Here is a 12756-nt window from a genome sequence, read left to right on the forward strand (position 1 = left end):
ATCTTAAACGAGAATTGAACTATAACACATAATCTCCTACGTAAAACTCACGCTTTTGTATCCTCTTATCATGCCAACATTTGACTTTTTCTTTGAAAAGCTTAGCATTCTCATATGCTTGGGTTCTCCATTCATCAAGTGAGCTAATATCAAATAACCTTTTCTCACCGGCAAGTTTGAAATCATAATTGAGCTCTTTAATAGCCCAATATGCTTTATGTTCAAGTTCAAGAGGTAAATGACATGCTTTTCCATAAACCATCTTATATGGAGACATACCCATAGGATTTTTATATGCAGTTCTATAGGCCCATAATGCATCATCAAGTTTTTTGGACCAATTCTTTCTAGATCTATTCATGGTATTTTGCAAAATTAATTTGAGCTCTCTATTGCTCAACTCTACTTAACCACTAGACTGCGGGTGATAAGGAGATGCGATTCTATGATTGACATCATACTTAGCAAGCATCTTACGGAAAGAACCATGAATAAAGTGTGAACCACCATCAGTCATAAGATATCTAGGGACTGCAGACCTCGGAAAAATAACTTCTTTAAGCATTTTAATAGAAGTGTTATGATCAGCACTACTAGTTGGAATAGCTTCTACCCATTTAGTAACGTAATCAACAACAACTAAAATATGTGTATAACCATTGGAGGCAAGAAAAGGTCCCATATAATCAAAGCCCCAAACATCAAACGGTTCAATAACAAGAGAATAATTCATAGGCATTTCTTGACTTCTACAAATGTTACCTATTCTTTGACATTCATTACAAGATAAGACAAACTTACGAGCATCTTTGAAAAGAGTAGGCCAATAAAAACCAGATTGTAGTACCTTGTGTGCAGTTCTATCTCCAACGTGGTGTCCTCCATAGGATTCAGAGTCACACTGGCGTAGGATTTATTCCTGTTCATGCTCAGGCACACAACGTCTAATAATACCATCTACTCCTTCTTTATAAAGGTGTGGATCATCCCAGAAGTAATGTCTTAAATCATAAAAGAACTTTTTCTTTTGCTGGTATGTGAAACTAGGTGGTATATATTTAGCAACAATGTAATTAGCATAATCATCATACCAAGGAGCACTACGAGAAGCATTGACGACAGCTAATTGTTCATCAGGAAAACTATCATTAATAGGCAGTGGGTCATCAAGAACATTTTCTAACCTAGACAAGTTGTCTGCAACGGGGTTCTCAGCTCCCTTTCTATCAATGATATGCAAGTCAAATTCTTGGAGCAAGAGAACCCATCTAATGAGTCTAGGCTTATCATCTTTCTTTTCCTTAGCATGATTAGTGTGAATAGTAACTTTGGAATCAACAATTTAAGGTCTAAACTTATCACATGCAAACACAACTACTAAGAATTCTTTTTCAGTAGTAGCATAATTTCTCTGGGCAGTATCAAGAGTCTTGCTAGCATAATGGATAACATTCAATTTCTTATCAACTCTTTGCCCTAAAACAGCACCTACAACATAATCACTAGCATCGCACATAATTTCAAAAGGGAAATTCCAATCAGGTGGCTGAACAATAGGTGCAGTGATCAAAGCCTTCTTAAGTGTTTCGAATGCTTCTACACAATCATCATCAAAGACAAAAGGAATATCTTTTTGCAATAAATTGGTCAGAGGCCTAGAGATTTTAGAAAAGTCCTTAATGAACCTCCTATAAAAACCGGTGTGACCCAGGAAACTTCTTATACCTTTTATGTCCTTGAGACATGGCATATTTTCGATAGCATCAACTTTGGCTTTATCAACTTCAATACCTCTCTCGGAGATCTTGTGCCCCAAGACAATGCCTTCATTAACCATAAAGTGACACTTTCCGAATTCAGGACGAGACTAGTGTCTTCGCATCTCTGCAAAACTCGATCAAGGTTGCTCAAACAATCATCAAAGGAGGATCAATAGAGGGAGAAGTCATCCATGAATACCTCACAAATCTTTTCACAAAAATAAGAAAATATAGCCATCATGCATCTTTGAAAGGTAGCAGGTGCATTACATAAACCAAAAGGCATACGTCTATAAGTAAAAGTACCAAAAGGGCAAGTAAAAGTAGTTTTATATTGATCCCCCGCTGATACAGGTATCTGAGAGAAGCCAGAATAACCATCTAGAAAGCAAAAATGTGTGTGTTTAGATGGCCTACTAGATGGCAGTGGGTCATCTAGAAAGCAAGTCAAATTTCATCCCTACTAGATGGTTCCTTTTCATGATGTTGTCTACTAAACTTGGCAAAACTAAACTCATGAGACGAACCGTCTATGCCAACAGTGACAACATTCCTCTTACAATCAATCTTAGCACTAGCTGTATTCAATAAGGGTCTACCAAAAATAATGGGACAAAAATCATCTTGTGGGGAACCACGAACAAGAAAATCAGCAGGGTATTTAATCTTTCCACACAAGAATTCAATATTTCTAACAATCCCAATAGGTTTAATGGTGTCCCTATTGGCAAGCTTAATAGTAACATCAATGTCTTCTAATTCAACAGGTGCAATATCATGCATAATTTCTTTATAAAGATCATAAGGTATCGCATTAGCATTACCACCCATATCACATAAACCATGATAACAATGATCTCCTATTTTAACAGAAATAACACGCATGCCCACAACAGGTCTACGTGTCTTAGTATCGGATCTAGCAATATTAGCAGTTTCACCCAAGAAAGAGATAACATGCCCATCTAAGTCCTCATCCAAAAGATCTTTAATCATAGCAATACCAGGTTCCACATTAATTTGCTCAGGAGGTGTATAAGTCCTAGTATTACTCTTACGAAGTCGAATCTTTAACATGATCTTTTATCCTAACAGGAAAAGGGTTTTTTTTCAACATAAGCAGTAGGAATAATAGGATCACTATATGTAATAGTCTTCTCTTCGACTTTAATAGGTGCAACTACTTTCACTTCAATAGGAGGATTATATTTAAACCACTTCTCTTTATGGAGATCAACGTGAGTAGCAAAAGTTTCACAAAAAGTATCTACTATCTCAGAGTCAAGTCCATACTTAGAGCTAAATCTGCGGAAATCATCGGTATCCATAAAAGATTTAACACTATCAAACTTAGGTGTCATACCTGACTCCTTACCATCGTCGGAACCCCAATCTTCAGAGTTGCGTTTAATTCTTTCCAATAAGTCCCATTTGAAATCAATAGTCTTCAGCATATAGGAACCAGCACAAGAAGTATCGAGCAAGTTGCGATTATCAAGAGAAAGTCGAGCATAAAAATTCTAAATAATCATTTCCCGAGAGAGCTCATGATTGGGGCAAGAATACATCATTGACTTAAGCCTCCCCCAAGCTTGAGCGATGCTTTCTCCTTCGCGAGGCAAAAAATTATATATGTAATTACGATCACGATGAACAAGATGTATAGGATTGAACTTCTGGTGAAATTCCAACTTCAATCGCTTATAATTCCAATATCTCGTATCATCATATAGCCTATACCATGTCATTGCCTCTCCCTTCAAAGATAAAGGGAAGACCTTCCTTTTGACAACATCATCGGGATTCCACAAACTTCATCCACAAATATAAGGTGTAAGTCGGGATGCAATGTTCTGTCTCCTGCAAAAGGATTAGCTAGCAGTTTTTCTATCATACCCGAAGGAATCTCAAAGTGAATATTTTCATAAGGTTTAGTAGGTTGAGGAGCATCTATTGGCTCTTCTGGTTGGGGTGAAGATACCCCAAACAAGCCCCTCAAGGGATTAGTTTCCATAGTGACAAGTAACAGAAAATTTCAGCACACTATATAAATGTTTCCTTACCAAGTTCCACTCACCAAGAGCGCTACGCTCCCCGGCAACGGTGCCAGAAAAGAGTCTTGATGACCCACAAGTATAGGGGATCTATCGTAGTCCTTTCGATAAGTAAGAGTGTCGAACCCAACGAGGAGCAGAAGAAAATGATAAGCGGTTTTCAGTAAGGTTTTCTCTGCAAGCACTGAAATAGTAGGTAATAGATAGTTTTGTGATAAGATAAATAGTAACGAGCAAAAAGTAAATAAAGTGCAGCAAGGTGGCCCAATCCTTTATGTAGCAAAGGATAATCCTAGACAAACTCTAATAATGAAGAAGGAGCTCCCGAGGACACATTAGGAATTATCGTCATGCTAGTTTTCATCACGTTCATAAGATTTGCGTTTGGTACTTTGATAATTTGATATGTGGGTGGACCGGCACTTGGGTACTGCCCTAACATGGACAAGCATCCCACTTATGATTAACCCCCATTGCAAGCATCCGCAACTACAAAAAGGAGTATTAAGGTAAACCTAACCACAACATTAAACATATGGGTCCATATCAACCCCAAACGAAGCAACACATAAACTAGGATTTAAGCTTCTGTCACTCTAGCAACCCATCATCTACTTATTACTTCCCTATGCCTTCCTCTAGGCCCAAATAATGGTGAAGTGTCATGTAGTCGACGTTCACATAACACCACTAGAGGAAACACGACACACATCTCATCAAAATATCGAACGAATACCAAATTCACATGACTAATAATAGCAAGACTTCACCCATGTCCTCAGGAACAAACGTAACTACTCACAAAGCATATTCATGTTCATAATCAGAGGAGTAATAATATGCATAAAGGATCTGAACATATGATCTTCCACCAAGTAAACCAAATAGCATCAACTACAAGGAGTAATCAACACTACTAGCAACCCACAGGTACCAATTTGTGGTTTTGATACAAGATTGGATACAAGAGATGAACTAGGGTTTTGAGATGAGAAGGTGCTGGTGAAGATGTTGATGGAGATTGACCCCCTCTCGGTGAGAGGATCGTTGGTGATGACGTTGGTGATGATTTCCCCCTCCCGGAGGGAAGTGTCCCCGGCAGAACAGCTCCGCCAGAGCCCTAAATTGATTCCGCCAAGGTTCCGCCTCGTGGCGGCGGAGTTTCGTCCCGTAAGCTTTCCCACGATTTTTTCCAGGGAAAACCCTTCATATAGCAGAACATGGACGCCGGAAGCCCACCAGGGGGCCCAGGAGACAGGGGGCGCGCACTACAGGGGGGGGGGCCCTGTCTCCTGGACAGGGTGTGGGCCCCCTGGCCTATTTCTTTTGCCCAAAAATTCTTATTAAATCTGAAAAGTTGTTTCATGGAGTCTCATGTCTTTTGGAGTTGTGCAGATTAGGTTTCCAACGTTTGTTCTTTTTCCAATCAGAATTCCAGCTGTCGGCATTCCCCCTCTTCATGGTAAACTATGTAAAATAAGAGAGAATAACCATAAGTATTGAGATATAATGTGTAATAACAACCCATAATGCAATAAATATCTATCTATTTATATATAAAAAGTAATATAAGAGCTAACCATAAAAAAGAGAATTAGTCTAGAAAATCACACAATAATCAAAAAAATCCAACCGTTAATTTTCCTGCCCCACAATAATTAGCTAATGTCGGCCAATGGATCTTGAAACGTACAAATAATTACCCACCTCTGCCCTTCATTTATTTTCCTTGCACCACACCCTTTTATAACGAGGATCTCATAACCCTAAAAAAATAGGGTCTTATAGTATCGCCCACGTAACAGACACCGTTCACCCCCGTGAAGCCGCCCCGATCATGCATGCAGCCACTGTCTCTGCTTCGTCGCCATGAAGCTGTCGGACCCTCTTGCGTGAAGCCAGCCGATGAGCCTCACACACATAGACCGACAAGCCTCTTTCCCATGCATGCACACGTCTTTGAACTACTTCAACACGTACATGTGTTTTGCTTTGATGGAAATCGATCGAGATGCATGCTTGCTTCATTGAACCGTTTGATTATTGTGTCTCGATAGATGCATGAAAGACGTGCTGGTGCACAGGCCGGAGCCAGGTATTCATCAATTTGGCACTCCTCTACGTACTCACGTTCCTTTGATGTACTCCCTCCGTTCAGAATTACTTGTCGTGGAAATGGATGTATATATACATTTTTTAGTTCTAGATACATCCATTTCTGCGACAAATAATTCGGAACGGAGGGAGTAGATTGCAAGATGACTTTTTCTGCAATCTAACTGTCTCCTGATATAGCATGCAGCTACTGATATATATCAAATCGACAAGAAGACCAGACCTGGATGTATGATGTATTAATTCAATGGCAACAACAATACACATTATGCAAAAAGACCAATAGCAGCGCGCCAATATAGTCTAAATAAAAAGATCGATGATTCAACATCGTTGGCAACGTCAGGTAAACATCACATGCCCACTATTATGTCTACTTCAATGTCATGCAAGATGAACTGCTGTGTGTAGCCGTCTACACAACCCAGATCAAATTAGCTAGGCACCAGGATGTATCAAAGTAATTAACACATATCTTTCTTTTGATCTGTGAATATACTTTTTAGACTTATATGTACGTTCATTATTCCCGGAGTGCATTTGCAATTTGTCCTTCATTACAGTTGCTTTGCGGTCGTCTTTATATGAGGTCTCAATTTAGTATAACATGGAGCTTCAGATGGTAACATGCATGTAACCAGTCAATATAGAAAAGTGAAATTGTACATCCATGTTGTGTGGTGTCTGGTGCTGCCGAGCAGTCTCTCTCATAGTTTTTTTTTTTGAAAGATCCAGACTTTCTGGCTTTTCATTGGCTTAGCAGGGGAGAGTTACAAAAGTGATGTGATCAATCTGATCAGTCACAAGAAAATGAGGAAAAAGGTTTACAGAGGAGTAGTAGTAGGGAGCAGCTGCCGAGCAATCTCTCTCATAGTTTTTTTTTGAAAGATCCAGACTTTTTGGATTTTCATTGGCTTAGCAGGGGAGAGTTACAAAAGTGATGTGATCAATCTGATCAGTCACAAGAAAATGAGGAAAAAGGTTTACAGAGGCGTAGTAGTAGGGAGCAGGGTTACTCCCTTCACTGCCTAGCAAGAACTAGCCTACTCCTCGTGTTGTATCCCCGAAAGGGGGCGCTATGGCATGTGCTCCGGCGAGTCTCCATTGTTCGATGTCTCTCCGGCAGGCCTCCATTATACTGCGTGCACTTGGTGTCTTTTCTCTGAATGTACATATGTTCCTCTCGAGCCAGATATGCCAGGTGACCAATGCCACCATCGTCTTGACTCCTCTTCTTTCCCGTGGCGTCTCTCTCATAGTGATTATGCAATAATTACCAAGAGGACACCGAACCTGAATCCCGCGTGTTTGCAGTGTCCGGGCACCATGATGGTTGTCTTCACATTTTGGAGAACATGATTCTATTCATTGTAGTTTATCTTTCAGAGTGAACCACGAAAATGCATCCAAGAAAGGTTTGTTCTATACCATGCCTCGAGCAGGGTTTATGCTTCTGCGGCAACCGAAACAGACAAGCGAGGATGCAAAACAGCATGCTGCTCCAGATCTCACTGAGATCTTACAATGCAGCGCCAACTACGAGCTGATGCGACACTGCTGACGGCACGACAACGCACCCAGCAGTTGCCGCTGCACAGACGTGCTCCTGCAACCCTAGCAAGGTACCTGTTTCTTTTCTTTCTAACCCAATTCTAGCTGGTGCCAATAGGTCCAGATCATGTATCAACATTGTACGTACATATATGGATGTCATCTTTCTAGGAATCCTTACATGGTACTATGTATATAATTCTGGAATTGATCATCCGTGCATCACAAGTGAGAATATATATTATGCACATCTCTTCTCTATGTGGCCTAGGGAGGGTATTGGTTAACTTTATTTCCTCTTTGGTTTGTACTTGTACATTTTGTAATTTTTATAATTGATGAAAATACTGTAGGGTTCAAAAAAAACAGTGAGGATATTACTGCAAAAGTGATTATCTCTGAATAATAAACATATTAACTCTCAAGAGCAAAATCATAGAATTGATATGTAAACCGTGAACTGCATGGAGGATATAAAAGAATTGACTAATGTTAGAGAGTACAACAATTGCCTGGGTTCAAAAAGAAAAAAGAGAAACGAACAAAAGAAACAAAATGTGGCCCTCTTGCACAAAGAGGATCCTTTCACACGTGTTAGCACGGGATCCTTCGCTCACAGCCTTTGCCGACAATTAACATACACATACTAATTGTCAACTCACGATCAAACTGTTATTTGGCAACTTGATCTTATAATGTACAAAAATTTGTCGGTGGTATAATGGGTTCACAAATGTCATACTTATGAGAGATACATTTGTTGTATCATTAATTAGTATCATCCACCAGAGCACTAATATGGCTAATGTAATCATTTTTAATCTCTCTCTCTCCCTCAACCCCCCCCCCCCCCCCCCTCTTCTCTCTCTCAAAGTTGGATGGAATCAATCGGTATGATTAAACTTCATGAGAATTTGTATGTCATTTACACGAATGGTACCTATAAGTTGGTGAATTTTTTCTAGAATGGTTGGAGAAACAATATTTTTTTCCTGGATGAACTATATACTTGAGAGGCAATAAAATACAAATTTTCCTTCGTAGCTTAAGAAAATGTGGTCAAAGAGGCGCTTCAGCAATTATCAATTGGCAAAATCTATTTCAGTTGTGCTTGCTGTCATTTAGTAGAATTAAGGAACATCCTTTTTCTTTGGGTCTAAACCATTTGCTAAATCAACATGCCTTATATCGTTTGTGTTGTTCTGTACAAATGAGCATTTTCCCAAGGAAAATATAGTTATTAGTTAGATGATACCAACCAATATTTTCTGGCCTTGCAATTGGGAAGTTTTATATCCTGAAAATAAAATCTAACTTAACTATACTAACATGATATGGCAGGTCGAATATGGTCAGCTACTGTGCCAAAGTATTGCAAACATGCATCAACAGGTGGAAATAGTTCATTACGACAAAACATCGACAATCTGTATTATGTCATGCTTGCTTCTGTAAGCTTATTATTTAATGCAAACCAATACTAAGAGCATCGGGACATTATTATATTTCATATGTACAATTCAATCAGACCTGTTTTCAAATTCAGCTATTATATATTATTTTTTCTTTGCAAAATGTTGCAAACATGCATCAAGAGTTGAAAAATAGTTCATTGCGAACAAACATCAAGAATCTATATTATGTGAAATTTCAATCTAAAAGCTTATTATTTAATGAAAACCAATAGTGGGAGCATGGGAACGTTATTATATTTCATATGTACAATGCAATCAGACCTGTTTTCATATTTACATATTAATTCTTCTCTAGGAAACATTTAAACTATAGCTAATCACAAATTTACTAATTGTTGCTCAAGTTTGTTCACTATTAATAGGGGTAGGGGGCCTAACACTGCCAATGCCTGTCCCAAGCCCAGAAAAAAGTGGAGGGGGCAAAAACAAATTAACACTGCACCTTAAGATGTTTCTCACATTTAAACGTACTATCATCATTTAATAACTTGGCCATGACTCAATCAAATGAAAAACAAGAGGAACAATTATACAGGATGAAACAATTAGTATATTATAGTACTAATTTGCATCGGTATTTCTGCTCAGACATATATTTCATTTTAAAATTTCTCAAACTTATTAGTATATAATCTGTGCCTCATTCAGCACTTGCATACCACTTAAAAAATAATCACATGTTTTTCCAAGGTATCAAAAAAATGGTGAAATCTTTAGTACTAACAAGCATTTCGCTAATTATATTATATTGGTTGAATCGCACTGACACAGAAAAAGGCTAAGAAAAAGGAAAATATGACAGAGTTGGGAAAAAGAAAAATGGGGACCTGCAGGTTGATCTTCAAAAAATGTTGCTGGTGTGGAGGATGAGTATGATGTGCAGACGTGCCTCGAGTGGAAATATGGACAATGATTCTGGCTCGCGCGCATGGGGAAGAAAACAACGTCATCATCCTTTATACAAAAGCTGGATCTAAGAGGGTTGTGGGCCTGCGGGAGATGAAATCCATAACCAAATCAAGTGCACAAATGTCAAAAGCAATGGCATAATGTTGATTTTCGATCTCGCCTTCTCCCTGACGCAGCAAAGCCTTGGGCCCTGCTAAACATAAATCGCTGTTTACCATCCTGGAGACCGATGAGGCGTACGGGCAGCCAAAAAAGCTATCGTCGATGGCTAAGCTGTGGTAGAACCAGCTTCCGGTGTGATTTTAGGTGGAGTACTAATAAAAGCAAGCTGGTGGGAGCTATCCGGTAGAAGGAAATTTTGGGTGAGCTGAGAGAATAAGGAAAGGAGAAAGAGGATCGGGGAAGATAAACATTTCCCACTAAGTGAAATAATGAGTAGGAGAAAGGCAAATTTGACCATTTTGACCTATGGACGAAATCAATTCACGGAATGAACTGACCGTGAAACTATTTCACAGCCCTAACCTTTTTGTGTAGCGCCCGCCACGACGGCGCCACACCCTACTGTGCAGCGCCTAGCGCGGGGGCGTTGCACACCAGTCCACCGTGGCAGCCCCTGGGCCCGCACCCAGCAGTGCAACGCCTCCGTGCTAGGCGCCACACATGTAATGTGCAGCGCCTAGCCCGTAGGCGCTGCACGGTGACTTAGACGCCAGCCGCCCGCTCCCCCTCCCCCACCCCACCCATTCGTTTGGTTTTGAAGTAACAGAAGCAGCGGCGCGGCGAGTTCCTCCTCTCCCCCTCTCAATCCCCTCTCCCAAATCCTTCAGATCCAACGATTTGGTCCGTGCATTTCTTCACCAATCCATCCTAGAAGGTACTCTCTTCCGATCCCCTTCTTTCTATCCATAGAAAATATGATATTTTGAAGATTCGGGGAATCCTTGTTTGATTAGATTAGATTTGAATCTTGCATGTATTAGAACTTTGCATGTATTGATTTGTTTGATTGATTTGGGGAACCCTTGTTTGTTTGATTTGTGGAACCCTTGTTTAGTTTATGGAAGAGTTATTTTTATGAAGTAGGCATAGTTTATGGAAAAGTTATTTGTATGAAGTAGGCCTAGTTATTTGTGGAACCCTTTTTTATTAGTTATGTTTGATTTGATATGGTTGGATACATAGATTGGTATGGTTGCATCTAGTAGGCCTACTTTAGTTTTTTTGTATTCAAAAGATAATCGTGTTGACAAGAAAGCTTTCTTGCAAATTGCTAGGATGGTTTGGCTTCTCAATGATCATTGGGATCTACAACACCGGTCGTACGCTATGTCGGTGAAGCAGCAGGTAATAATGAAAGTTGCCGGTGTTATGAATTTCGTGTTTTTTTTCAAACACATACCCCCCATATGTAATGATTTGTTTGTTTGCTTGTAGGAGCTTGCACCTCTGAAGCTTCGGGCTCACGGGGTCAACCTTGGGTGGATGCGCTATGATGAGCGGTACACCCCGTATGTTAGGGAGACAGGACTTCTCCCTTTCATTCAGTTGGTCAGCAGGTCGACGCCACCCAACAATGCTCCAGCACTCACCGCGCTTATTGATCATTGGAGGCCGGAGACACACACTTTCCATCTTCGGACCGGGGAGATGACCGTGACGCTCCAGGATATAGCTATGATCACCGGTCTTCCTATCGATGGGAATCCTCTATGTATGAGCACCGATTCTGATGGGTGGCGCGAGCAAATGCTTGCCCTTATCGGTATGGTTCCTCCGGAGCCGCGCGAACCAGAAGTAGAAGGCAAGAAGAAGGAAAGAGTCGCAGCCGGTGCTACTTTCACGTGGATTGTATCGAACTTCAGTAATTGCCCTGAGGATGCTAATGAGGACACGGTGAAGACATATGCTCGTGTCTACATGTGGTACGTGATATCCAGGAGTATGTTTGCTGATGGCACAGGCAAGAATGCTCCATGGATGTGGCTCAAGGCGTTGACCGTCTTCGATAGCAAATGGAGTTGGGGTTCGGCGACACTGGCTTACTTGTATAGACAGGTATGAAGTTGTTTCTGTTTCAATTCATTGGTACATTATGAATGCGATCTTGCTGTTAATTCAACCATGTTCTCTTTTATGTGCAGTTGGACGAAGCCTGTTGTAGGCTATCTGGAGGTATTGGTGGTTGTTTGCTCGCACTTTCCATATGGAGCTGGGAGCGTTTGCCGGTTGGACGACCGAAGACCGTGAAGTTCGAGGATTGGGACGAGAAAGACGACCCACTACGGCTCCCCACTTGGGCTTACAAGTGGGATGTGTTAAATGAGATGACGGATGATCCCTCGGTCATGTACAAGCTGTACAGGAGCGAGATGGACGCGATCACGCCTGAGCAGGTGAATTGACATTGCATAAGTTATTATCATGCTTCCATCGTAACTCGATATCAATTTTGCATTCTATCCAATTTTGTAGGTTGAATGGGAACCGTATGGAAAAGGAGAGAGTTTTGGGAACCCTATAGAGTTCAGGCTGAATCGGATGTGCACTAGGGATAGGGATCTCTGGCATATGCGGTGTCCACTCATATGCAACTGGGCGGTTGAGCTTCACCTGCCACATCGGGTGTACCGTCAGTTTGGTTTGTTCATGCCACACCCGCCAGAGTTGGAGGACACGGATATAGTGCTACACGCGTAAGATATAATCAACCTTGAGCAATTAGCAGCTTCTCGGCGGTTTCGATGATGCTAATATTATGTTTCTAACTTGCAGGTTGGATAGGAAAAAGCAGCGGAAGATCAAGGATTGGGCCAAGCATCACAACAAGTATGTCATACAGTGGGCGCTTGCTGTGGAGCACGCTAGGGCTGGAAAACGAGCCAAGCTTCG

At 40.7% G+C, this 12756-nt stretch overlaps 1 pseudogene; it reads left to right on the forward strand.

Annotated features, from left to right (window-relative positions):
- Positions 1 to 11142: 11142 nt before the first annotated feature.
- On the forward strand, positions 11143 to 12344 carry LOC123139241 (protein MAIN-LIKE 1-like; annotated as a pseudogene).
- Positions 12345 to 12756: the final 412 nt, after the last annotated feature.

Source organism: Triticum aestivum, chromosome 6B (assembly GCF_018294505.1).
Source record: "Triticum aestivum cultivar Chinese Spring chromosome 6B, IWGSC CS RefSeq v2.1, whole genome shotgun sequence".
In the NCBI taxonomy this organism is placed as follows: domain Eukaryota; kingdom Viridiplantae; phylum Streptophyta; class Magnoliopsida; order Poales; family Poaceae; genus Triticum; species Triticum aestivum.